General features: G+C 55.2%; 1 long non-coding RNA gene and 1 pseudogene across 1 annotated transcript; both read left to right on the plus strand.

Moving 5' to 3' along the window:
• The first annotated feature begins 13,218 nt into the window (after nt 1–13,218).
• LOC132244760 (11-beta-hydroxysteroid dehydrogenase 1-like) lies at nt 13,219–20,411 on the plus strand (annotated as a pseudogene).
• A 209-nt stretch (nt 20,412–20,620) lies between these two features.
• LOC132244761 (uncharacterized) lies at nt 20,621–23,702 on the plus strand. The gene is made up of 3 exons (XR_009456508.1): nt 20,621–20,883; nt 22,052–22,175; nt 22,908–23,702. It is a non-coding gene; the product is annotated as an uncharacterized LOC132244761 (long non-coding RNA).
• Nucleotides 23,703–25,801: the final 2,099 nt, after the last annotated feature.

Raw genomic sequence — 25,801 nt, forward strand, 5'->3', positions numbered from 1 at the left:
GTAAGTGCTAGGGCGGTACTCGTCCTCTTTTAGTAAACCGGAGGTATGTCACATCGCCCTTGTTTTTAAAGGACATGAAGCTCGAGAGTACGATGGGCACTGGGAGATACTTTTTACTCTATTTTTCCTGGGTTGTGGGATTCGTTGCCTGCCAACTCCAGTTCTGTTTTGTGCACTCGTGCAGGTCCCTGAAGGGCAGGTGGAAAAGGAACAGAAGCAGGAGAAGTAAGCTCGGGAACAACAAGTGTGGGTTGGGGTGGGCAGGAGGAAGGGGAATGTTTAACGTCTGCTTAGATAAGTACAGGTGGGGACTGTTGAGTGCTTCATAGAAGTAGGGTCGGAAGGGACCTTGTAGATCTTCAAGTCGGACCCCCTGCCTGGGCAGGAGGGAAACTAGGCTCAAATGACCCCAGCCAGGTAGGCATCAAGCCGCTTCTGAACGACCCCCAGGGTAGGAGCCAGCACCACTTCCCTTGGAAGTTGGTTCCAGATCCTAGCTGCCCAGACTGTGACGTAGTTCCTGCAGATGTCTAATCTAAACCTACCCTCCAACAACTTGTGGCCATTATTCCTTGTTATCCTCGGGGGCGCTAGGGGAAACAAGGTCTCCCCAAACCCTTCTGGTCCCCCCTAATGAGTTTATAGATGGTCACCAGGTGCCCCCTCAGCCTTCTCTTGTGAAGGCTGAACAGGTTCAGGTCCCGTAGCCTCTCCTCGTAGGGTCTGCCCTGCTGTCCCCGGATCATGCGGGTGGCCCTCCTCTTGACCCTCTCAATGTTGTCCACATCCCTCTTGAAGTGGGGTGCCCAGAACTGGACACACTACTCCAGCTGCGGCCTGACCAGTGTCGCGTAGAGGGGGAGGACCACCTCCTTGGCCCTACTTGAGATGCACCTGTGGATGCACGATAGGGTCCGGTTAGCCCTGCCGACCGTGACCTTGCATTGTCGGCCCATGTTCATCTTGGAGTCACCAATTCCCTTCTGTGCCCCCGTGATGAACTTATAGGCAGCCACAAGGTCGCCTCTCAACCTCCTCTTGCAGAGGCTGAAGAGGTCTAGGTGCCCTAGTCTCTCCTCATAGGGCTTGGCCTGCAAGCCCTTGACCATACGAGTGGCCCTTCTCTGGACCCTCTCCAGGTTATCCACATCCCTCTTGAAGTGCGGCGCCCAAAATTGCATGCAGTACTCCAACTGCGGTCTGACCAACGCCCGATAGAGGGGAAGTATCACTTCCTTGGATCTGTTCGTCATGCATCTGCTGATGCACGATAAAGTGCCATTAGCTTTTCTGATGACTTTGTCACACTGCCGACTCATGTTCATCTTGGAGTCCACTAGGACTGCAAGATCCCTTTCCGCTTGCGTGCCACCCAGCAGGTCATTCCCTAGGCAGTAGCTATGCTGGACATTTTTCCTCCCTAGGTGCAGCACTTTGCATTTCTCCTTGTTGAATTGCATTCTGTTGTTTTCTGCCCATTTGTCCAACCTGTCCAGGTCTGCTTGTAGTTGTTCCCTGCCCTCCGGCGTGTCCACTTCTCCCCACAGTTTTGTGTCATCCGCAAACTTGGACAGAGTACTCTTCACTCCCTCGTCCAAGTCGCTGATGAAGACATTGAAGAGTATCGGTCCTAGGACCGAGCCCTGCGGGACCCCACTGCCCACACCCTTCCAGGTCGATACCGACCCATCCACTACGACTCTCTGGGCGCGACCCTCTAGCCAATTCGCCACCCACCGGACCGTGTGGTCATCCAAGTCACAGCCTCTTAACTTGTTCACCAGTATGGGGTGGGATACCGTATTGAAGGCTTTCCTGAAGTCTAAGTAAATGACGTCAACCCCTACTCCTGCGTCCAGGCGTTTTGTAACCTGGTCATAAAAAGAGACTACATTAGTCAGGCATGATGTACCTGCTACGAACCCGTGCTGGTTTCCCCTCAGCATAATTTGTCCTGCCAGGCTCTCGCAAATGTGAGCCTTGATAGTTTTTTTAAAGACTTTGCCGAGGATGGAGGTGAGACTGACTGGCGTATAGTTGCCCGGGTCCTCCTTCCTCCCCTTCTTGAAAATGGGGACCACATTGGCCCTTTTCCAGTCCTCCGGGACCTGGCCCGTGCGCCACGGGTGTTCAAATATTCCCGCCAGTGGCTGTGCAATGACGTCAGCCAGTGCCTTCAGTACCCTCAGATGGAGCTCATCCGGGGCTGCCGAGTTAAACGCATCCAGTTCCTCCAAGTGCCTCTGCACCAACTCAGGGTCTACGCTTGGTAGTCTGGTGCCCTGCTGCTGCCTCTCTACAATCCCAGTGAGAGCCTTGTCTTGCCCCTCGCTTAGGAACACTGAGGCAAAGAACTCGTTGAGGAGTTCAGCCTTGTCCCCCCTGTCCGTCACCAGTTGCTTCTGCCCACTGAGTAGAGGTCCTATTCCACCCTGGGCCTTCCTTTTACTTCCTATCCTTTTACTCCCTCTCTATATCTAAAGAGCAATTTTTTGTTATGCTTAACTTGGGATGCCATCCTCAGCTCCATGGTAGCTTTGGCGTGTCTAACTGCCTCCCTACAAGTGCGAGCAGAGGAGGTATACTCCTCTTTAGTCATCTTTCCCCGTTTCCACTTTTTATATGCCCCCCTTTTAGCCCGTAGACTCCTCTGGATTTCTCTGGTCAGCCAAGGAAGCCTCTTGGCCCCTTTCCCCCTTTTTCCTTGCATTGGGATCGTCTCCCTCTGTGTCCGAAGGATCATTTCCTTAAGGCACAGCCACTCTTCGTGGGCTCCCAACTCTTTAAAACTCTTAAACAGGTTGGTCTGGCATGACCTGCCCTTAACGAAACCATGCTGGTTGCCCTTCAGCATCATCCCCGATGCCAGCCCGTCACAGATGTGCTCCTTGATGATCTTCTCAAAGAGTTTCCCCAGGATTGAGGTAAGACTGAAGGGCCTATAGTTGCCTGGGTCCTCCCTCCTCCCCTTCTTAAAGATGGGGACCACATTGACTATCTTCCAATGATCTGGGACCTGGCCGAGCACCACGAGCGCTCGTAAAGCCGTGCCAAGGGCCATGCAATAACCCCTGTTAGCTCCCTCAACACCCTAGGGTGGAGAGCATCTGAACCTGCTGACTTGAACATGTCCAGCCCCTCCAGAAGCACTCTAACCTGGTCCTCCTCAACCTTAGGTCTTGAGGCATTCCCCTCGAATCCGTCTTGAAACACGGTGGGGGAGTCCCGGTCCCTGCACAAGAAAACGGGGGTGAAGAATTTGTTAAAGAGGTCTGCCTTGTCCTCTGGCACAACCACCAGATTGCCCAGCGCATCTTACAGGGGCCCCGTGTTTCCCGGTGCCTTCTTCATCCTCCCTATATATTTGAAAAAGGACTTTTTATTATCTTTGATCTTGGACGCTATCTTTGATCCTAGCTCTATGTCCACCTTAGCTTTCCTAACAGCCCCCCTACAGGCCCGAGCAGAGGAGGTATACTCTTCTTTGGAGATAGCCCCCCGCTTCAACCAGGTGTACACCGCCTTTTTGGCAGCCAGGCATTCCCGGACATCCTTGGTGAGGCAGGGAGACTTTCGGGCACTTGCCCCCCTTGCTTCTCGTTGGGATTGTCACCCCTTGGGCCCTGAGTATCGTCTCCTTAAGAAACGACCACTCATCTTGGGCACTGAGTTCCCCTGCCCTCAAGAACCGCAGCGCCTCTCCCACCCATCTCCTCAACTTGTTGAAGTTGGCCCTCTTGAAGTCTAGGGCTACCACCTTGCTGCAGGCCCTTGACACCCTGCGCTGGATGATGAATTCCAGCAAGCGATGATCGCTCCAGGTGGTCAAGGACCTGGACCCCCCCCGTTACCAGATCATCGCCTGTGGCCAGGACCAGGTCCAACAGGGCATTTCCTCTGATGGACTGTGCACCTCCTGGGTTAAGCGGAGGTCCTGTATCTCAGCCAGGAACCTCCTGGATCGGTCCGACCTGGCTGACTGCTTCTCCCAGCAGATGTCGAGGTAATTTAGATCACCCATGATAACTACATCCCTTGCCTTAAGTGCCTCTGCAAGCTGGCCCGAGAATTCCCGGTCCAGCTCCTCCCCTTGGTTGGGGGGTCTGTAGTAGACCCCCACCATTAAATCCCTCCCCCACGGCCTCCTTGTATCTTGACCCAGAGCACTTCAGCTTGCCCCTCCTCCGACCCCATTTTGCTGGCAGAAGATGTGTATTGCTCTCTGACATAGAGCGCCACACCCCCTCCCTTCCTTCCTTCTCTATCCCGCCTGTAGAGCCTATAGCCCCTAATGTTCACTGCCCAGTCGTGGGATGAATCCCACCACACCACGCCACACTTCTCTACGCTTTGAAATGCCCATTGGGAGCAAGCAGCCGCACGCTTCAAGTTGCAGTTGCATCCTGCACTTGGTCTTGCATTGGCCCTGATTGTGTGGAAGGAGGTTGAGGCTTTGTGCTAGTTGTGCAGTTTGATATGCAGCAGGCAAGGGTTTTGCAGGTTGTTTGGTTTACCTAGGTAAGCAATGGATCAGAATAGATGTGACTGAAGGCAGTGTGTAGGGTTGTGGAGCAGTTTTCGGTGTTAGTGTAGAAATGCAGGTTTGTGCTCCATTCTGTTTGGGGCTTGGCTGTAGCTTGTGGGGACAGTCCTTTGTCCAAACGATCATAAAGGTAGTTGGCGTGGCTAACATCAAATCAGTAGGAACAGGTAGGCCTAAGATGTGCGCAGTTGCACAATGAATGGTCTACAAAACTTCACCTCGTGGCTGGGGCTTTTCTATGCTGAGATTTGGCCGCGGGCCTTTCCTGTTGAGAGCTGGGTGAAGGATGAACTTTTTCATTGTGGCTGCCGATCCGATCTGTGTTCTTACTTATGCAATGCAAATATTTCCCCTTCTGATGGACCAGTGGTGAAAGAATGTGGACACGTGGTTTCTAGTCTTCAGTTGACAATGGTTAATGCACTGTAGGAAATCAGTCCTGATTTACTTGTGGCACTGAAAAATAAAGTATAGTGAAGTTGTGGTGCTCGATATAATCTGTTGAAGTTCAGCTGTCCCTTGTCTAACAAGAAAAAATGGTCCCAATAAAAATGAAATGCTCAGGAGACTTATGAGCTACTTGGTGGTTTTTTTAGTTCAGGTATTTCAGACCTTCTTCTCCGACTGCCTTTAGTACAAGTCTTGCTATTCCTAATGGCAGGGTGGGTGCTTTTTCTCTAAGGGCTGGGTCCTGGCGTTGGGAAGCTGCATTGTCACCGTTGCAAGAAGAACAACTGTGTGCATCCCCAGCTGCCTCCAGGGTTTCGTGAGCCCAAGTCCAGCTCTGGTCCTGCCCCGCTTGCCTGTTTAATGTAATGTCCGCAGGCTTTCAGCCAGCTCTACCTATGTCATCCCTGAGGGGCCGCTCAGTTTGTGGGGAGCCAAACTCATATTCTCCGTGCCATTATATAATTTTCACAAAAAAAAATGTATTTCTTTTTCATTTTTCATGTCCAGGAGAGCAGGCTCCTGCCTGGGATGGAGCTGGAGGAGGGGGCTGCAGGCAGGTCTGCCTCCAGCCCGCGTCCGGGGGTCGTGATCCAGCACCGGGAAGGGCCCTGCCAGGAGGGCCGAGGAGCTCGTGTGCAGTCCTGGGGCAGGGAGCACTCCTGTGCTCAGAGGCCCCCACACCCAGAGCAAGGCTCTGCCCCCAGCGCAGGGCAGAGGAGGGCGTCCCACAGCGGGGGCCGCTGGCCTTGTGCATCTCCTGTGCGCCTTCGCACGGCACAAGCTCGTGGGGGCGGTGAGCAGCGTCCTGGGCGCAGCGTGGTGACCCCTGTACAAGGCCAGCAGCCCTGGAGTGCTGGTCCGGGTATTGTCCGGTGGCTGCCCGGCTCATGGCCCTTTGCCTTTTGGGGCCTGGAGGCAGCTCTACAGCTGGACCTTGCTTTAGACCGGGTCCCGGGGGACGGTATGTGGGCAGGCAGCCTTCCCTGGGTCCCCATATATCTGCGCTCTGTAGATGCGGTTGTCCAGCTCCCCGAGGGCAGCCCGAGGTCGCTGCTGCCCCCCAGCCCCAGGTCTCCCCAAGAGCCGGGGGACCAGGGCACGGCGCTGCGAAGCGCAGGCTGGGGGTACCGATTCCCTTGTGGCTGGAGGCCTCTGAGCCCCCCTTCTCTGCACCCCCTTGGCTGGGCTCGCACAGCAGCTGAGACCCCACAGTGGTCCCTGCTGAGCAGCCAGAGAAGACCCTTCCCCACAGCCCAGGGGGACATGCAGTGCAGCTCCGCTTTTTCCAGGCAGGTCCCATGCCCAGAAACAAAGCCAGATCCTGGCCTCCAGCCCAACGTCTCTGGACTCGAGCACGGGCGGCTGGAAGAAGTCCTCTCTGACATGGTAAATATGAAGGCCCGCAACAGCTGGGCAAGCGCCGCTGGGGAAAGCAAGAGTGAAAGCCAGGTCCAGTGGATGCTGGTCGTGTGTGGAGTCAAAGCCACGGGCCCTGCCTGACAGCACGGGGCCTTGGCCACGAGGCCACGAGGCAGGCGGGGGCTCCAGTGTGGGTCTGCAGGGAAAGAGTCAAGGGGCCCAGAAATGAGGGTCTGAGCCGGCTGGGTCCTGTGGTTTCTCCCTGTGGGTGCTGAGGGCCTAGGTCCAGGTCTCCCCTCTTTTCTTGGGGAGTCGCCTTCATGTTTCAATGGAGGGGCCTGGGCGTTGCGTGTCAAGGGGACCAGGCCCGGAACATCTTTCAGCCTTCCCCAGTAGTCTGGTGGTAAGAGTACTACCCTAGGTGGCAAAGGTGGTGGGTTCAAGCCCCAGTGTGGTTGGAGACCTTGAGTCTCTCAGTCGTCAGTGAGTCCCTGGTGCCCGTGGCCAGGTGCACACAAGGAGATTGAGCAGGGTTGTGGTGTGGCAAGTGGGTGGTGGGGGGAAGCTGGGGTGGGTGGGGGGGGAGGCTGAGGAGGAAGAAAAGAAAAGGAAGTTGTGATTTTTCTGCCCCCAGCCCTTTTTTTTTTTTTTTAAAGTGTAAAAATATTTTGAGGTCTTCTCCTTTGAGATCTTTTTCTCTCTCATCTTTCTCCTCCCACCTCAGCCCCCATCCCAGCTCCCACCCCCCCCTATCCCCAACCTCCCTCAGCCCCCATCCCAGTTTACTTACCCCTGCTTACCATCTGACAACCGTGCACAGCCTCCTTTGTGTGCACCAGGCCACAGGCACCAGGGAACCAGGAACCTCACTGTCCAGCCAGGGGCACGACAGCTCCAGCCAAGGCAGGGCTTGAACCTACCACCTTTGCCACCTAGGGTAGCACCCTTACCTCCAGACTACTGGGGAAGGCTGAAAGATGTTCCGGGCCTGGTCCCCTTGACACGCAACCCCCAGGCCCCTCCATTGAAAGAGGAAGGTGACTCCCCCCAAAAGCAGGGGAAGACCTGGATCTGGTCCTCAGCACCCCCAGAGAGATGCCCTGCACCGTGCACCCCTGCATTGGTTGCTGTGGTGGGCTTCATCGCACCCGTGGGCTGCCCTCTCCTCTCCTCTCCTCTCCTCTCCCCACTGCCTGGGCAGGGCCCCTCCTTTCGGCCGCTCCCTGGAACAAGGCGGCTCCTGCTCCTAAAGCCTGCAGCAACAACCAGCGCAGCCCGGCGCATCTCCCCCCGGCAGGCAGCAACAAAGCTCGTGCTCGGAGCCAGGCTTTTAGCGAGCGAGCCTCTCGCTCCCGTGCTGCCCCCGGCCTGGGCACGAGGCGATGGCCCGCCTGCCCGTCTCGCCCCGCACGAGCTGCCCCTGCCCTGCACTGCCCTGCCCTGGCCGCCCGGCTCCCGCACCAAGGGCAGCCCCGGCTGCGGGAGGAGCTGGCTCGTTGAAGCCGTGCAGGGCAGGAGCCCAGCGCCGCCCGGGGCGGCAGCACCTCGCGCCGGGCTGGGACTGGCTCCCCGGGCTCCTCCGCACCAAGCGCAGCCCCGGGCCAGCCCGCGCCTCGCCGGGCCGGGGGGAGCTCGCGCCCGTCCATCAAGGCAGCAGCCAGAACATGCGCAGTAGAACCCAGACCCGCCCAGGGCTTGAACCCGGGGCTGCAATTGGTGCTGAGCCCCGCCCGAGCAGCCCTGATTGGAGGCTGGGCAGGAGCCTGGGGCGGGGTGGGGGCCTGGCTGAAGGGCCGGAGCAGCCTTCCTCGAAGCGATCGTGCTCCTGCGGGGCTGCGCTTCGTGCGGGGGGGCCCGGGGAGCTCGTCCCAGCCCGGCGCGAGGTGCTGCCGCCCCGGGCGCCGCTGGGCTCCTGCCCTGCACGGCTTCAACGAGCCAGCTCCTCCCGCAGCCGGGGCTGCCCTTGGTGCGGGAGCCGGGCGGCCAGGGCAGGGCAGGGGCAGCTCGTGCGGGGCGAGACGGGCCATCGCCTCGTGCCCAGGGCGGGGCAGCACCGAAGCGACAGGCTCCTGGGTGAGATGAGCCGGGGCTGGGGAGGCCCGAGGCAGGAGGGTGCAGAGTCCGGAGAAGGCAAACCCTGGGCTGGGCTGGGCTGGGCTGCGCTGTAGCGCGGGGCCCTTGCAGCCTGGCAGCTGTTTCGGGTGCGGTGAATGTGCAGAGGGGTGGCCGTGCCCCGGTACATCACTGTCTACCCCGGGACACAGCGGAGCGGGTGAGCGCAGGGCGGCCGCCTGCCCTGGGAGCCCCTCTTGTAGCCCCCAGCCGGGCTCAGGCGCCGGGGTGCACATGGGCTGTGCTGGTTGTTGCCGCAGGTTTTAGCAGCAGGAGCCGCCTCGTTCCACAGAGCAGTGGAAAAGAGGGGACCTGCCCAGGCAGGGGGGAGAGGAGAGGAGAAGCCAGCCCACAAGTGCCATGTAGCCCACCGCAGCAACCAGTGCAGGGGTGCACAGTGCAGGTGACGGGTCAAGGGGCCAGGAGGAGAGGGTTTAGCAGAGCTGGCTGGTGGTGCACAGTGGTGGAGCGCTACTGTGGGTTTGTCTGACCCTTTTAAGCCTCAGGGCAGGTGCACAATGCCTGTTTGCTTGTAGGGCAGGCGGCGAGGCGGGTCAAGAGAAATGCGGGAAGGGACTGTATCAGGCTGGCCCATTAGCAGGGTGGTTCGGGACACTGCCGCTGGTGGCAGGGGCTGCGGGTTCAAGTCCCTACAAGGCTTGAGTCCTCTGGCCCCAACTAGTATGCAACCGACTTCCCCTCCGGCGCTTGCTTAACAGCTGGTGCTCAGAGGTGATCATGGTTGAAAGCCGGAGGGGATTTGGAGCTGTAGCCCAATTGGATACGTCCCGAACCACCCGGTGTCTGCCGGGTTTTTTTTTGGCCTGGTTTTGAGGTGCAGGGGCAGAAAAAGCAAAAAAACTTTTCAGGGTGCAAAAACATTTTTCCCACTTCTTTCTCCCACCCCATCACAGCACAGCTTCCCACCACCCTCACACCCTCCTTGTGTACACCTGAAGGCTTCAGCCAGGGTGGGGCTTGAACCCCCCACCTTTGCCATCTAGGGTAGCACCCTTACCTCCAGACTACTGAGGAAGGCTGAAAGATCTTCCGGGCCTGGGCCCCTTGACACGCACCGCCCAGGCCCCTCCATTGAAAGATGAAGGCAACTCCCCACAAAAGGGGGAAAAGATGGGACCTGAACCCAGGCCCTCAGCATACACTAGGAGAAGCTCAGCACTGTGCTCCACAGGACCCAGCTAGGTCAGAGTTTCACTTCTGGGCCCCTTGACTCTTTCCCTGTGGACCCACACTGGCTCCACTACAAGCGGAGCCCCGGGAAAGCTGCTGCACCTGCCTGCCTCGTGGCCCAATGGCCAAGGCCCTGTGTTTTCAGGCAGGGCCTGTGGGTTTGACACTACACAGGGCCAGCGTCCTCTGGGCCTGGCTTTCACTCTTGCTTTGCCCAGTGGCACTAACCCAGCCGCTGCAGTTCAAGAGCCATCATATTTGCCATGTCAGAGAGGTGAAACTTCCAGCCGCCCATGCTCGAGTCCGGAGACTTCGGGAGGTCTGCCTTTGTTTCCGAGCACGGGAGCTGCCTGGAAAAAGCGGAGCCGTGCAGCACATCCCCCTGGGCTGTGGGGAAGGGTCTTCTCCGGCTGCTCAGCAGGGACAACTGCAGGGTCCCAGCTCCAGTGCAACCCCAGCCAAGGGGCGCAGAGAAGGGGGCTCGGAGGCCTTCAGCCACAAGGGAGTCTGAACCCCCAGCCCGCGTTTCGCAGCACTGTGCCTCGGCCCCCTGGCTCTTGGGGAGACCTGGGGCTGGGGGGCAGCAGCAGCCTCGGGCTGTCCTCAGGGAGCTGGACAGCCATGTCCTGCTGAGCGCGGATACATGGGACCCAGGGAAGGCCGCCTGGCCACATACCCTCCCCGGGGCCTGGTTCAGACCAAGATCCAGCTGCGGAGCTGTCTCTGGGGCCCCAAAAGGCAAAGGGCCACGAGCCGGGCGGACACCAGACAAAACCTGGACCAGCACCCCAGGGCAGCTGTCCTCATACAGGGGTCACCGCGCTGCGCCCAGGACACCGCTCACCGCCCCAACGAGCTTGTGCGTGCCAAGGCGCACAGGAGCGGCGCGAGGGGCAGGCCAGCGGCCCCCGCTGTGGGACGCCCTCCTCCGCCCTGCGCTGCGGCAGAGCCTTGCTCCGGCTGGGGGGGCCTCTGAGCCCGGGCGACCGGTGCCCCCTGGCCCCAGGACTGCACACGAGCTGCTCTGCCCTCCTGGCAGGGCCCCCCTGCCCGGTGCTGGATCACGACCCGCCTGCAGCCCCCCTCCTCCAGCCCCGTCCCAGGCAGGAGCCTGCTCTCCTGGGCATGGCCCCTCTGACCCAAGGAGCCTTGTCCCCGCCCTGGGCCTGCCCCCGAGAGCCCGGGACTCCTGCAGCGAGCCGGGGCCTCCCTCTCGGGGCGGGGGGGGGGGAAGGACCCCCGGGACCTGCTGCACTGCTGCCCTCCCGCCCGGCACTGCCCGCACCCCGGGGCGGCAGCACCTCGCTCGGGGCTGGGACGAGCTCCCGGCGCCGCGTGGGGGTCAGGCGGCTCCTCCCGGCCTCCCCCGCACGAGCCGCGGCCCCGAGGCAGCCACCGCGGTGTGCAGGAAACGCGGCTCAGTGCTGCCCTCCCGTGGTGCGCTCTCAGCACGGCAGCCACGAGGAGCGGCGCCGCGGAAGGGATACGACCACGCTGCTCGGTGCTGCCCTCCTGTGGTCGCGTCGGCGCATTGCCGCAGCCCGTGACGGCGGGGAAGGCGCTGTGCTCAGAGCCGCCCTCCTGTGGCCGCGCCGGGCATTGCGGACCCGGGGCCCCAAGAGGTGCCGCCGCCCCGGGGTGCGGGCAGTGCCGGGCGGCAGGGCAGGGCAGGGGCATCTCGTGCGGGACAGGGCAGCGGGCTTGGCTCCATTGCGGGCGCAATGGAGCCAAGTGCCGGCGAGCCCTGCCTGTGCCCGGGGAAAGCACCCCCGGAGCCGGCGGGTCTGCAGTGCAGCAGGGTCCCAACTATCCAACTATCATCCATCCAACCGGGTGTCCACCCCGCTCTCGCCGCATTTCCACACTTTTCCCACAAAAAGTTCCTAAGTCGCGGCACGCAATCCCCGCCGGCTCTTCCACCCGCAGGTCCCAAGTCAGCACGCCGCTTCCCACAGACAGCACCGTGGCCCACACACGTTTCCACGCCGCGTCCCCACGGGAGCGCACAAAATCACCACTTTTCACACCAAAACCACCCTATCTCCACACGAGATGACTGAATCCCCGCACACGTCCCCAGACTCCCACCCAGGACCACGAAAACGTCCCCGAATCACCACGGAGCCAGCACACAATCTTGCCCGTGAAAAGAAGTCACCCTCCCACCACACACTTGGCGTCTCACCACACCATTTTCCACACAAGTATCACCATATTGCCACCGACACTTGCACGAGAAGTTGGGGGACAAAAGCAACAATCAAGTTTCCCACAGAAATATCATTTCCCCCCAAAAGTGCCCAACTGACCTCAAATAATCACCACAGTTGTCCTCACCAAACACTCACCACAGTCTCACACAGCTACCAAAGCATCACACTATTTTCCAGCTGAGAAGAGGTGGTTTCTGAGGATTACTTTCTGGTTAGAGATCGTGTTTAGTGAAGCGTTAGTGTTTGCATTCTTCAAGGTCTCTCCACGCCAGCACGGGAGCCTCCTCGCGCCCTCCCTGCTGCTCCCCCCGGTCCCCGCGTCCTGCGATTCAGGTTGATTTCCTCTGCCCCTGTCCCTAATACAGTGCACCAGAACGCTCTCTTCTCCTTTCAGCCCTTCCGTAGAAAAGCCTTTGCAGAAAAACCTACAGTACCATTTCCCAGGGAGGGATCACTCTGTCTCACTCACACATGCCCCCTTTCTTAGTAATGACAAGGTGGGAAATATTAAAGGACTACAAGATGCATCTCACTTATCTGCTTGCTCACTCTACCACTGTCTTCCTTCATGGCCTTTATGCCTAGGCAGTGGACTCGGTGAGATGCTAAAAGCACAGTAGACTAATTCTAAAATTAGTCTACTAAATTCAAAAGCCGTACTAATGCACAATAGAATTAGTTTATTGTGCATTAGCATCACGTAAAAGATGTATACTGGCACTACTGTGCAGTAGTGCTAATTATGGCTCATTAAGTTAGCACCTGTTATTACAGATATTAAACTTAGTGTGCTAATGAATGTACAGACCTGTCCGTTGCCCAGTATTACACAAATAACCAGCAATGCCAGGGACTGTGGTGCTTGTGTTGCAAACACCAGCGTTCTGTTGGAGTTGTATAGTATCCAAGCAGCTGAGATTTCTCAATGGATTTATCCCCCAGCTCCCCCAAGCACTAGGGAAGTATTATCTGCATTGTGCAGCTGAGAAAACAAAAGCATAGAAAGAGCAAATGCCCTCCCCAAATGCTTCCTCAGCCTGACAAAGGGTATTTATACCTGAAAGCTTGCTAAGAATTTTTCCCGGTATTGGAGTTGGTCTAATAAAAGATACCAGATTCACCCAAAAAACCTTGTCTGCCCTCCCCACAAAAGTTTGTAAGAAAACTGGGAACTGCACCCACATCTGCAGAGTCCAAGGACATGACTACCTCTCTTTCAACATGCTCAGAGGGCGCAGCTCCAACCACAGCATGAACAGTATGTAAACGGTGGCATAAAGTCCAAATGGCACTCTTGCTTTGGCTAATGTGTGCTAAACTGGACAAATAGCTAAGCAAGGATTTGAAAGGTGATTGTAATCAAGCCACTAAAGAAAAGGAAACCGTTTTGAAATCTGCCCTTTCTTGCAGCCCGTGTTCAAGGACGTTTATACCTGCCGGGATTGCGTGGGTCACACGGGAAGCGTTTCTCTCTCTCACGTTCACGTCTGCAGTGGCATGGGTCTGCTACTGAAGAGTCTTTTTCCCCTGATGGGATTGGTGCTGGCCATCTACGTTTACTCAGCAAAGCAGGAGTTTAAAGTAGGTAAGTTATTCAAATAAGCACGTACTTGCAAACCATGGCAAGGTGTTATGCATTGTTATGAGTCTCTTCTAAAATACCACAGTTGCACGAGGATTTTGAATTCCTGCCCACAGCCCTTCAAAATAAAGTGACTCTAGGAATAGCACTGTTGAGAAGCTAATGTTTTCTCTAATTTAAAAAAAAAATGGCATAGCATATATGAGTGCAAGTATGGAGACACATTGTTATCATCCAAGAAGGCATAAGAGGATGATATTTAGGACTGGCAAGGACTTTCAAAGCCACGAATTTGAAATAATGCTTTATATATATATGTATATATATATATATTTGTATTAAACTTTCCTTCAGTCTTTTAGTTAATGCTACAACTATTACAAAAAAACAGATAGAACCTGACAAAACACTCAGCAAAACCTAACATAACCACAAAATATAAAACGTCTCATCTGCATTTGAATCAAGATGGAGGTGAACTACACAATTCAGCTCTGGATCTAAACATCTCCAAGCCCAAAGTTGCCCCAGCTACCTAGATTTTCCACTGCACTCATCATCATGATAGGCGCCAGCATAGAGGAATACAACTCCATTGGAAATCAACAGAGGGAAATCGTGATCGCACACAGTGACATAAGGGTTGGCTGTCGAGTTTGAATCCAAACCCCCACAGTGTGGGACACTGCGATTTTGCCCTACTCAGAGCTCTTCAGAGGTAGTAGGCTCCATAGGGGAGAAGTTGTGCATTGCAATACTGTGGTAGTTATATGTGTAGTGCCCACTGCTCCCTTGGTCACGTCTTCTCTTGGAAACAAAGCGGGCAGGATAGGTTGGCCAGTTTGGGCCAGGAAGAGTTAGTTTCAATGCTCCTTGGGCACAGGTGTTCCTGGATGGGGAAGGGGAGGGACAAAATTGTGATACGCATCATTCTCTGTCCACGGCTCTTCAGAGATGCTAAAAGGAAAGCGAGTGATTGTCACTGGAGCAAGCGGTGGAATTGGAGAGCAAATGGCCTACCACCTGGCACGCACGGGATCTCATATTTTGATCACGGCACGGACAGAAGACAAGCTACAGAAAGTGAGTGGAAGCTGAGCACTTGCAGCATGCTCAGACACCACTGGGATGGGCATATGACATTAGACATGGGCCACAAATAGGATTACACATTTGGGATAGCAGATCAAACATATACAGGTGCTCAGACCCATACATGCATGCACAATGTATGGAGACAGAATAATGGCCCTTAGTTGAGGCTACACCATATTTTCCCACCACCACCTTTGCCACCTAGGGTAGCACCCTTACCACCAGACTACTGGGGAAGGCTGAAAGATCTTCCGGGCCTGGGCCCCTTGACACGCAACGCCCAGGCCCCTCCATTGAAAGAGGAAGGCGACTCCCCACCAAAGAGGCAAAGGTGAGGACTTGGACCCAGGCAGAGAAACGGGGCTCAGAGGCCTCCAGCCACAAGGGAATCGGGACCCCCAGCCCGTGCTGCGCAGCACCCTGCCCTGGCCCCCCGGTTCTCGGGGAGACCTGGGGCGGGGAGCAGCAGCGGCCTCGGGCTGCCCTCGGGGAGCTGGATAGCCGTGTCCTGCAGATCATGGATATGTGGGGACCCAGGGAAGGCCGCCTGCACAAATACTCTCCCCAGGGCCTGGCTCAGACCAAGGTCCAGTGGCAGAACTACCTTCGGGCCCCAAAAGGCAAAGAGCCACGAGCCAGACGGCCACCGGGCAAAACCCAGACCAGACCAGCACCCCAGGGCTGCTGTCCTCATACAGGGGTGGCCCAGCGCTGGGGCCACCGACAGCTTGGGCCTCCTTTGGGCAGACAAGGGCCTATGTCAGCACCTCAGCAAGGTGACACTGTGCTGTGACCCTGCCCTAGCCACTGGCCAGCATAGCAAGAGTGGACTAGTGATGTTGGGTGCCTAAGCGCGGGCTCTGGAAGAGCCCCAATTTGCAGAAAACGTGGAAAACCCTGCACCCGTGAGATGACTGTCACAGCTCTTCAGGGTGCTTAATGGCAGGCACTCAAGCCCACAGGCCCGTGGGGAAAGCTCTGCCCCTGCCCCCGGTGCAAAGATAAAGATGAAGACATGAATTTCCCGGTGAGAGCACAAGCGACAGGCAGGGGAGCGCAGGGAGGAGAGCGGTTTGTGACCCACGGCTCCTCGGGGCTGCAGTGAACGGGGACACAGCAAGGGCACCCGTCCCTGCCGGGGCTGCAGCTTGCACTGGGGCCGTGCCCCTCGGAGCTGCGTTTGCAGGCACGAGGAGAAGCATCTGCTTTTAGGTTTGGGCTCAAGATGGCTCAACAGCTAACCTGATGTGAACCAGTCAAAGGCAACAGTAGATGTGTATCTAACATGCTACATTAATCAGAAGCCTCTACTTAATCAAATGCTTTCTTGCTTCAACGGTTAAAAAATATTCATTCCCTCCTTCCAGTCAAATGCCCTGGAAATCCAGCCAAATGCCCTGGAAATGCCCTGGAAATCGTCTTCCCCAATATTTAAAATAAGTAATATGTTTCAAAATATAATTTATTTTTCAAAATAAAAATATATTAAAACCAATTATAGAATAGCACTGAGAATATTAGTTTGGCTCCCCTGCGGACACTACATTCAACAGACGAGGGGGGCAGGACCACAGCTGGACTTACAGGACTCTCAAAAACCTGGAGGCAACTGGGGATCCACACAGTCGTTCTCCTTCTTGCAGTGGTGACAATGCAGCTTCCCACTGTAAGGACCTAGCCCTCAGAGAAAGAGCACGGCACCCATGCTGCCATTAGAGGCAGCAAGACTTGTGCTAAAGGCACTCAGAGAAGAAGGTCTGAAACAAGCACTTTATTTTTATTGGGACCATTTTTTCTTGTGAGACAAGGAACAGCTGAACTCCACTAAATTATACAAAGCATCACAACTTCACTGGACCTTATATTTTATTACTTCAAAAAAACGTGCGTCAACTATTGTAAACCGAAGACTAGGAACCACGTGTTGCACACTCATTTACCACTGGTCCTTCAGAAGGGGAAATATTTGCATTGCACAAGTAAAAACACAGATCGGATCGGCAGACTGAATGAAAAAGTTCATCCTTCAGCCAGCTCGCAACAGGAAAGGCCCGCGGCCAAATCTTCTCGGCGCAGAAAAGTATCGGTCACGAGGTGAAGTTTCTTAGACCGTTTATTATTTGACTGTGCGCATCTTAGGCCCACTTGCTCCTACCGGTTTGACGCTGAGCACGCCAACTCCCTTTAGGATCCTTTGGACACAGGATGAGTCCTTCATCCTCATGGGTCATGGAGCTGGAGATAAAATGCTTTCAAACACCCACGGAGCCTTAACGTCCAGATGCAAACAAACTGCACCACAAACAGCCTGAAATTGGCCCCGCAACCTACAGCCTAAGCAAGCTACAGCCGAGCCACAAACAGAACAGAGCACAAACCTGCATTTCTACGCTAACACCAAGAACCGCTCAACAACCCAACCAAGCAAAACCTGCACGCTGCCTTCAACCGCATCTGTTCTGATCCACTGCTTAACTAGCCAAGCCAGACAATCTGCAAAACCCATAAAGCAGAATCAAAGGCAGAACCATGGGATAAGCATTGTTGTGGTGCAGCCCCTTGCAGCCAGAGTACCTACACCAGCAACTTATTTCCCTATGAAGCCGCACATGGGAATCCCTCTCTAAAATGCTCCATTTGTTTGTGTTAGGTTTCCACGCAGTGAGAGCTGGGTGCAGCGTCCATACACTATGTGAGTGGCAGCATGGAGAACATGGCATTTGCACAGGAGGTGGTGAAGGAGGCAGAGAAATTGTGGGGTATGTTAAGAATTGGCTGCCTGGAATACAGCAGCTCTGTAAGGCAGTGTCACGTGCTAGCAACGAATCTCCATCTCAGTTTTACTAACCAAAGACCAGGTCATGAGTTTCCCAGGCGAAGAACCACTGAACCTATATGCTGCAATGGTGATACCTCCCACAGCCACATTTAATTAATACTTTACTCATAAGAACAGACTAAATAATGTCAAGGATATTACGTAGAAACAATGCAGACATATGATCTGTTGGTATGTTCACTAGATATATTTTTCATTTATATTAAATGGGGAGGCTGTTTCATTTTGTGAGTGCTTTTTAAGATGCATCACATCAGTGGTTTGGATAGACAAGACTGAGTGGCCTGGACAAAAAAAATGCCATACGGTCAATCCAGAATGCCTTCACTCTATAACAGGTAGCACTACAGAGCCCCCAATCTTGTCTTTTAGGAGGCCTAGACATGCTGATCCTCAATCACGTTGGCAGCACATACTTTGGCTACTTCAAGGGAGACACTGAGCACCTGCGAAAGCTCCTGGAGATTAATGTTCTCAGCTATGTGACCATGACCGTCTCTGCCTTGCCGATGCTGAAGGAGAGCAGGGGCAGCATCGTTGCAGTTTCTTCCTTGGCAGGTAAGCAGGACCCAGGCTAGAGACCCTTAATGCTAGTCAGTGTCCAAATCTTTCCTTCGACTTAGACCCTGCTACTGTCTAAAGAAGCTCTGTTTGAAAACACTCTGCAAAAGGGAAGATAAAGGGTCTCCTGAGAAACTAGGTAATGTGACTGCAGCTCTGGATTCACTATGTTGGTTACTGAATGCCAAATACAAGTCTTCCCGATTTATATACTGATTCCCCTTCTGCTGGCACCAGTACCCCACCATACACTTTCAGGGCAGCTTCCCAGTGGAGAAGCGATGTACTATTGGGGCATCCATCATTCCCCCTCCCCAGCAAACCCTCACCCTGAAGTGACACGGTCAGGGACAGGCAGCATGCAAAGCCACCTCTTCTCCCCAGGATCTCAGTCAAACACATATTACTGTTTTCCAGAAAACTTCTACCTCGATCATGGCCCAAGGCAGATGGTGAATTTCCCCGATGCTCCTACAAGTCCTGCTGACTTGAAGCTTCCCTGTCACAAAAGTCTGCCTAACTAAAACCAAACACCAATCATTTCCTTCCCACAGTGAAAACGCAAAGCAAAGCAAAAATAAAATGAAGTAAAATATGACTCCTCACAAACTATCCACATAGCAATGCCTGCCACAAGGAGACAGGATGTTACTTGTTCGCCGTACATGATGCACAGGTGCATACTAGTGAGTTTGCATGTGGGACAGCTAGACAGATTTGATTCAAGGTTCACACTAGCCCCAAGTGAGTTCTGCCAATCATACAGAATTTATGCTGAAAAAAACCTTTTGATCTCCACCTACTGTCCTGTGTTGTGTTTAGGCTACACGTTACAGGAAATTCTCACTGGGAATATTTTGGAGGAGTTTTTGAAATAAAAATGTTATAGTGATTTTAGTGTTATCCTTCAGCCTGCTGAGGTTCTAGGATTAGTTGGTGCAAGTCAACATTTTACATTTACTGAAAAGAAAGTCAAAGTGAAAATGGCATGACTCTTCTTCTGTGAACTGAAGGATTTCAGTCACACCAAGCTAACCATTGCATGTCTCTCTAGGGAAAGTTGGGACCCCATTTACCGTTCCCTACTCTACAACTAAGTTTGCCTTGGATGGGTTTTTCAGCTCCTTGAGGCAGATGCTGGTTGTTGAGAATGCCAATGTTTCCATCACGCTCTGTGTCCTGGGCTACATCAATACTGGTAAGGCAGGCACTATTATGTAGACCTTGCTGGGTAGCATCTCTGCATGCATGTACTCGCACACTCCCTCTCTACAGCTGGCCATAAAAAATCACTTCAATGCAAAAAGTGGAAAACAATTAGTGCTCAAATTTGTCAATATTTTCAATCAATGAATAGTTTTGCTTTTCTTTTGTTTTGTTTGTAATGAAACACTGCTTTTCTCTTTCTTTTCTTGAACTAAAACAGCCTCCTTCCTTGAAAAATAGTCACTGCTCTCTGGACATTTTCACAAAGTTTAACCCCTCCTGAAGATTTGTAGCTTGAGCTTTGAGACGAAAGAACTACTAGCATTTCACTCAATATACCTGCTGCATTCCTTGCAAATGTTCACTCTCTCTCAAAATTACATTGCTGATATAACAATCACAAGACAAAATTAGCTCGCTGTGGTCTCTTTCATGACTTCATGCTCAATTACTGTGTTTTACAACAGCCGGTACAGATTGAACTTACATTAACAAACATTTTCTTAAAAGTCTCATTTTTTAAATGGACTTAAATACTTAGGAAGACTGAAACTTGGGCTACTGCAGTGCTTTAAAACACTTTTGAAAATGAGAAAAGGGTGTCTAAATGCCTTTAAAATATAGCTCCTACTTCCAAAAAAGGGAAATCGTGTCCCTGAATACCTTTAATAATTTACCTGTGGAGTTTTTGTTTGTTTAATTTACCCGATACTTTGGCCTAAGTAACTAAATAATACAACTGCCTGCTCAAAAAAGCATCCCTCCCTTTTTAATATAAACTTCAAGTTTCTTCCTCTTCTTCCTCCTTCTCCTCCTTCTTCAGCACCTCTAGTAAGGCATTATTTTCCACAATAAGATGCAATTTCAAACGCCTCTGAAATCATAGAGCATTAGATTCCACAGGCAATGCACATGCCTGATAACATTTTTCTTGCTTCTATCCCCCACTCCAGACACACCTATGAAAACAGTGTCCCATGTGATACGTAACAAACCTGCACCAAAAGAAGAGTGCGCTCTGGAGATTATCAAGAGTGGAGCGCTGCGTCAACGAGAACTGCATTATCCCTACATCTCTGTGACAATTCCCCTCTTATTAAGAGATTGGGCCCCGGACTTCCTGGATTCTCTCACAAGAAATAACATGGACATAGAACAAGTCAAAAGAACATAGCTGGTAATATGTATTAGGGCCTAATTAGGAAGCGACTAATGGCATGAGCACAGAGGTAAATACAGTTATTTTCTGGTCAGTGAAAAGAGCATTTCTGGTGGGATTTTCCAAAGTGCCTCAGTGACTTCAACAAAGCAAGCTCCTAGCGCAGCTCCTGCTGGCTGCTGAGCATCTTATCTTCTTTCAAGTTGATGGAGTCAGCGGGAGGATGAAGGGGGCAGAATCCCGGTAGCCTTTTCCTGCCAGCGATTGGGTGGAATGGCCTCTTGGGCGGAGTCACGGCCCCTCCGCCCTTCTTCGCTCTGATTGGCCTGTGCCGGGGAGGCCGACCAGGAGCTCCTCGCCTTGTCCCCATTCTCATTGGCTGACGTGTCTGGTGGGTGTGTGCGGGTTTCTGCGCGCCGATTGGTCCAACTCCGATCCTCAGCGGCCGGCTCAGCGGGGTGTGCGCACGGGCGGCGCTGAGCCCAAGTCGCGCTGCTGGGGCGGATCTGCGGGCGGACCCGGAGCGCTGCGGCACGTGCTGTGGCGACCACGGTGGGTCGTGCGGGAGACTGGGTAGGTACCGCCGTGCTCGGGGCTCGTGGGGCTCTCCTCTGCGGCGGGTGCTGCAGCGCGAAGCTGCTTGTCTGTCCCGGGGCCCCTTTCCTCTCCGCCTGCCACCTGGGCAGCCTCCCTGGCTCCTCGACGTGGTGGGCGGTGGTGCAGGCGGTGCAAGACGGGCCTTTGCTTCTCGGCCGGCGCTGAAACCTCTCCAGCGAGCGCCTCGCCAGGCACCAGCTTTCCTTTCCTTAACGAGAAAGAAATGAACACGTGTTGCGGTTCCGGAAGCAGCGCCGGACATCGCTTCAGTTCCAGGGGAGTTTGGGACCCTCGGTGTAAATAGTGTAAAGCTGAGAGCGGGGAGCTGAAGGGACGGTGTTATTTAGTGCGTGCGTGCTCCGGGAACCTTACACTGTGCAGAGATGTATCCAGTACGGCCGTGTGTATATGCAGACATGCAGATAGTGTGTGTCTCATATACATCCTCATTAACGCAGTGATGCTGTTACTACTTCTCTCCATGTGTCTCTGTCCATGGCGATAGTAATGTAGGTGTTCATCTCTCACCCTTGCACAGCACCGCACACGAGTGTGTGTCGTTAGTGCGGGTATCACACGTGTCATGGGGCATCCGCACCCTGCATGGAGGAAACCCGGCTCGGTGCTGCCCTCCTCTGGTGCACTCCCCTTGATTCGTATCAGGTCTCATTCCACTTGGTGAGGTTGGCCAGAGACGATGCCCACAGACTACAGGGAAGGTTGCAGGCTTCTGAAGGACATTGAGTGCGTTGGGACCTTGAGGCTTAGTGACCTTCCTGTAACTCAGGTCCAGGTCTCTGCTCCTCTCTTCTGCTGCTCCTGGCACTATAAGATGCCCCCCTGCACCCTGTAAACAGGGCTGCACCCCCACCCCCTCTGACCTTGGGGGAGGAGGCCTCCTTTAGCCCTTTGGGCTCTGTGGCTCCCGTGGCAGGAGGCTGAAGTCATGGCCCTGATGTACCCAGACATGGGGCAGCTTTGACCCCTGATCGAGACCACTTGGTGCACTTGTCAGGTGGCACTGAGGGCTTTGGAGGTTGTCTCTGGGCTTCATGCCCCAGCCGCCAGCTGTGTGCAGGGAGCACTGCCCTGTAAGCAGGGTTTTGAGTATTTGTGGTCACCGTTCATGGTGTCGCCCTAGCAGTTCTGTGAAGAGTCCTTGCCCGTCGCACTCTCCTTCTGGCTGGCCCGGATGTCAGCAGCCGAGCCTGCGGATATCTGCACTTCCCCATATCCATCGATGGAGGACAGATCGGCAGCAGATTCAGGTAAGAAAGGGAGCCAAGTTGTGACCCCCAGACCCATCCTCCAAGGTGGTCAGCATCTGTCTGTTTAGTATAGGCTCTGGTAGGAGAAGCAGGAAAGATGACACACAAGCAGGCGTCAGCTGCCAAGGAGGGAAGAAAATCATGCTAGCCCAGGGAAAGTAACGGAGTTTCGATGCGGTGACTCTTTTTTATTTTATTTTGTATTTTCAATTTTATGCCATCACTGAGCCGTAGACCTTGGAATCGGTGGGCCCCAGAAAGTTGGGTTCCTGATGCTTCCTTCTGAGCAGGATTTGTCTTAGCATCTGATGGTGTCATACACAGATAGGTTTTAGGTGGAGTAGTCAGGATCCTGTAAACTAGAGTTATGTCATCTCCCACTTCCTTTTCCAAGGCAGGGAGCTCTTTAGTACAGTGGACATTATGAGCTTGCTGCCTCTCGGGTTCAAGTGTGTTCCTTCTGCAAGTGGGCAGCTGTTCCTTCCCCTGCTCGCTGCTCCCCTGCTCGCTGCTGCTATCTGGGGTTTTATTACATCCCCCAATTCAGTGTGGACACTTGGAACCTTTTTCAGGTTCTGACCCTGGGTGAGGAGGCTTCTTGGCTTTTGTGTGCTGGGTGCGGGGGTGCCGGCTGGAGCGCGGGGCGCCGGGCCAGGGAGGGGACGGGGATGGGGCAGCCGGGCCGGGCGGTGCCTCCGCCGGCGCCGACTCTCTCTGTGTCTCTCCCTGCAGGAGCTGGGGCCGGGGCTGCTGCCGAGCTGGGACCTGCCGGAACCGGAGCCGCGACCCGCTGCTACCCGCCCCTTGCCCCAATAAAGCTCCCCCGTGTCCATGTGGCTCGTTTCAATAAAGGTGTTTGACCCCGTGTCCGTGTATCTCCCACACCCCCGGGGTAGGGGTCGGTGGGGGCAGGGGGTTACCTGCCAGCCCCGGCGCTTCCCCCGCTTGTGCCCGGGGCTTCCCCTCCCTCTTCCCGCCTCGTCAGTCCGCTCTGCCCCGGGCTCCTTCTCTCCCCTGCGGTCACGTCCCGCCTTTCTTCTCGGCTCTTTCCCCACTTTTCTCCCTCCCTTCTCTGCTCTGCCCGTTTCTTCCCGGGAATTCTCTCTTCCTGGGCTCGTCCCCCGCTCCCGGCTCTTGCTCCCCGCTCCGGGTCTGTCCCCAGCTTAGCTCCAGGGTCTTGCCCGCTTTCTGCGCCCGCCCCGGGCGGGTCCCCCTTCCTTCGCGCTCTTCCTCCTCGGGCTCTGCTCTCTGCCCGCTTTCCTCTCGGCCCCTTCCCTTCCCTTCCCTTTTCTGCGGGCTGCCCCTCTTCTGGGCTCTTGTCCTCCCGCCTGGGCTCTTCCTCCCTTTCTCGGGTCTTCCCCCTGCTTCCTTCTTGCGCTTTTCCTCTCCAGTCAGTCTCTTCCCCCTTTTCGGGGTCTTTCCTCCTCCTGCAGATCTCCCACCACCACCTTGATTCCTGGGTGTTTCCCTCCCTTCTCCTGGGCTCGTGTCCCCCGCTATTCGTGGGGCTTTCTCCCCTTATTCTTGGCTCTTTATGGCTTGTCCCAACCGCCCCGTTCCCCTTGGGTCCCCCCCCCCCCCCAATTCTTCAGTCTCCCCCTTTCTTGGGTTTCGTTTCTCTTTGTTCCTCGGTCTTTTCCTCCTTGTTCTTCAGTCTCTTCCCCGCTTCCTTCTTGGATGTTCCCTCCCTTTTCACATCCCCCACTTCATTTTTGTCATGTCTCTCTGTTGCTTCTTGGGGCCCTTCCCCCCTCGTTCTTGGGGCTCCCCCCTGGCTCTTCCTCCCTTCATTTTTAGGTGCTTTCCCCTTTATTCCCGGCACATTTGCCTTGTTCTCCTTGGGGCTTTTCCCACCTTCTTCCTGCCTCTCCCCCCACCCCTTTTTCTTGGTCTTTTTCTCCTGATGCTTCAGTCTCTTTCCTTCCTTTTTCCCTCCTCCTCCCCCCCATCCTTTCCCTGTTTCTCCTTGGGGCCCTTCTCCCTCTGGCTCCGGGGCTTGTTCCTCCTTCCTGGCTCTTTCCCCCCTTCGTGCTTGCCGCTCTTCTCCCCTGCCCCGCCATGCCTCAGTCCGCTCCCCGCTCCATAGTGACTTCGTGGCTCTTTCCCCCGTCACAGTGCGCTCATCTCCCTCTCCTGCGGTCTTTCTGTCCCCCAACCCCTATCCCTGCTCTCCCCTTTTCTTCTTGGGTCTCTGCCCCACTTTCATTTTGGGGCTTTTTCCCTCTTTCCTGGCTGCCCCCGTCCATTCTGGGCTCTTTCTCCCCCTCTTCTCCTGGGCTCTCTCCCCTCCGTCCTTCTTGGCTCTTTTCCCCTTGTTCCCGGCTCTTCCCCCACTTATCCTTGAGGCTTCCGTCCTTCATACCTCTGTGTTTCCTTCCCTCCTCCTCGGCGCGTTTCCTCTCCAGTCTTGGGGCTGCCCCCACTTATTCTTGGGTCTTCTTCCTGCCCCCTTCTCGGTGGGTCTTTCCCACCCCCTTTTCCTCTTGAGCCTTTTCTCCCCTTATTCTTCAGTCTCCTTTTCTTCAGGGTCTTTTCTCCTCATTCTTGGGTCTTTTGCTCCTCCTGGGCTCTTCACCCTTCATTCTTGGGTGTCTTCTACCCATCACCACTGTTTTGGAGCGAGGTCTTTCCTCCTTACTCTTCAGCCTCTTCTCACCCCCTCATTCTTGGATCTTCCCCTCGGGTCCCCCTTCATTCCTTTGTCTTCTTCTGTCTTTCCCCTGGGCCTCTCTTCTTCCCCCTTTCTCTCCTTCTTCTTTGGGCTGCCCCCGTTCTTGGGGCTTTTGTCACCCCCTTCGTGGCTCTTCCTCCCCCTTTATTCTTGGGTCTTCTCCCTTTTTCTTCTTGGGTCTTTCCACCTTGGTCCCGCTCACACCCAGCCGCCGCGAGGGAAGGACGCGCCCGTGTGCGGGTCCGGGACCGCTCCTCCCCCGCGGCACGTCCCCGCCGGCTCCGCGTGGGAACGAAGAGCCCCGGGCTCCGCCACTCCCCGCACGAAACTCGGCTCAGTGCTGCCCTCCTGTGGTACGCTCCCAGCACTGCAGCCACGAGGAGCGGCGCCGCGGAGGGGAGGCGAACCGGCTGCTCAGTGCTGCCCTCCGGTGGCCGCGTCGGCGCATTGCCCCAGCCCGTGACGGCGGCGAAAGAGCCCTTCTCAGAGCCGCCCTCCTGTGGCCGCGCCGGGCATTGCGGCGGGGAGACCCCCTCTTCTTTTTGGGTGGCTGGAATGTTTTTTCTGGCACTTGATAGCTCGCATGCAGGGTTATTGCCCTCCTTTTCGGGGGCAGGCCATGTATTCCCCACCCGAGACCCTGGAGAGGACTGCCCTGGCACCTGGCCAGCCGTTCTGGGCCCCTGACCCTGGCATGCAGCCTGTAAGCAGGGTCCAGGTCCCCTTGATTCTCCCGGTCCGGTCTCGTTCCACTTGCTGAGGTTGGCCAGAGACAATACCCCCAGGCTACCGGGAAGGCTGCAGGCTTCTGGAGGATACTGAGTGCATTTGGACCCCGAGGCTTAGTGACCTTCCTGTAACTCAGGTCCAGGTCTCTGCTCCTCTGTTCTGCTGCTCCTGGCACCATGACATGCCCCCCCTGCACCCTGTAAACAGGGCTGCACCCCCACCCCCT

Source organism: Alligator mississippiensis, chromosome 14, assembly GCF_030867095.1.
Source record: "Alligator mississippiensis isolate rAllMis1 chromosome 14, rAllMis1, whole genome shotgun sequence".
Taxonomy (NCBI): domain Eukaryota; kingdom Metazoa; phylum Chordata; order Crocodylia; family Alligatoridae; genus Alligator; species Alligator mississippiensis.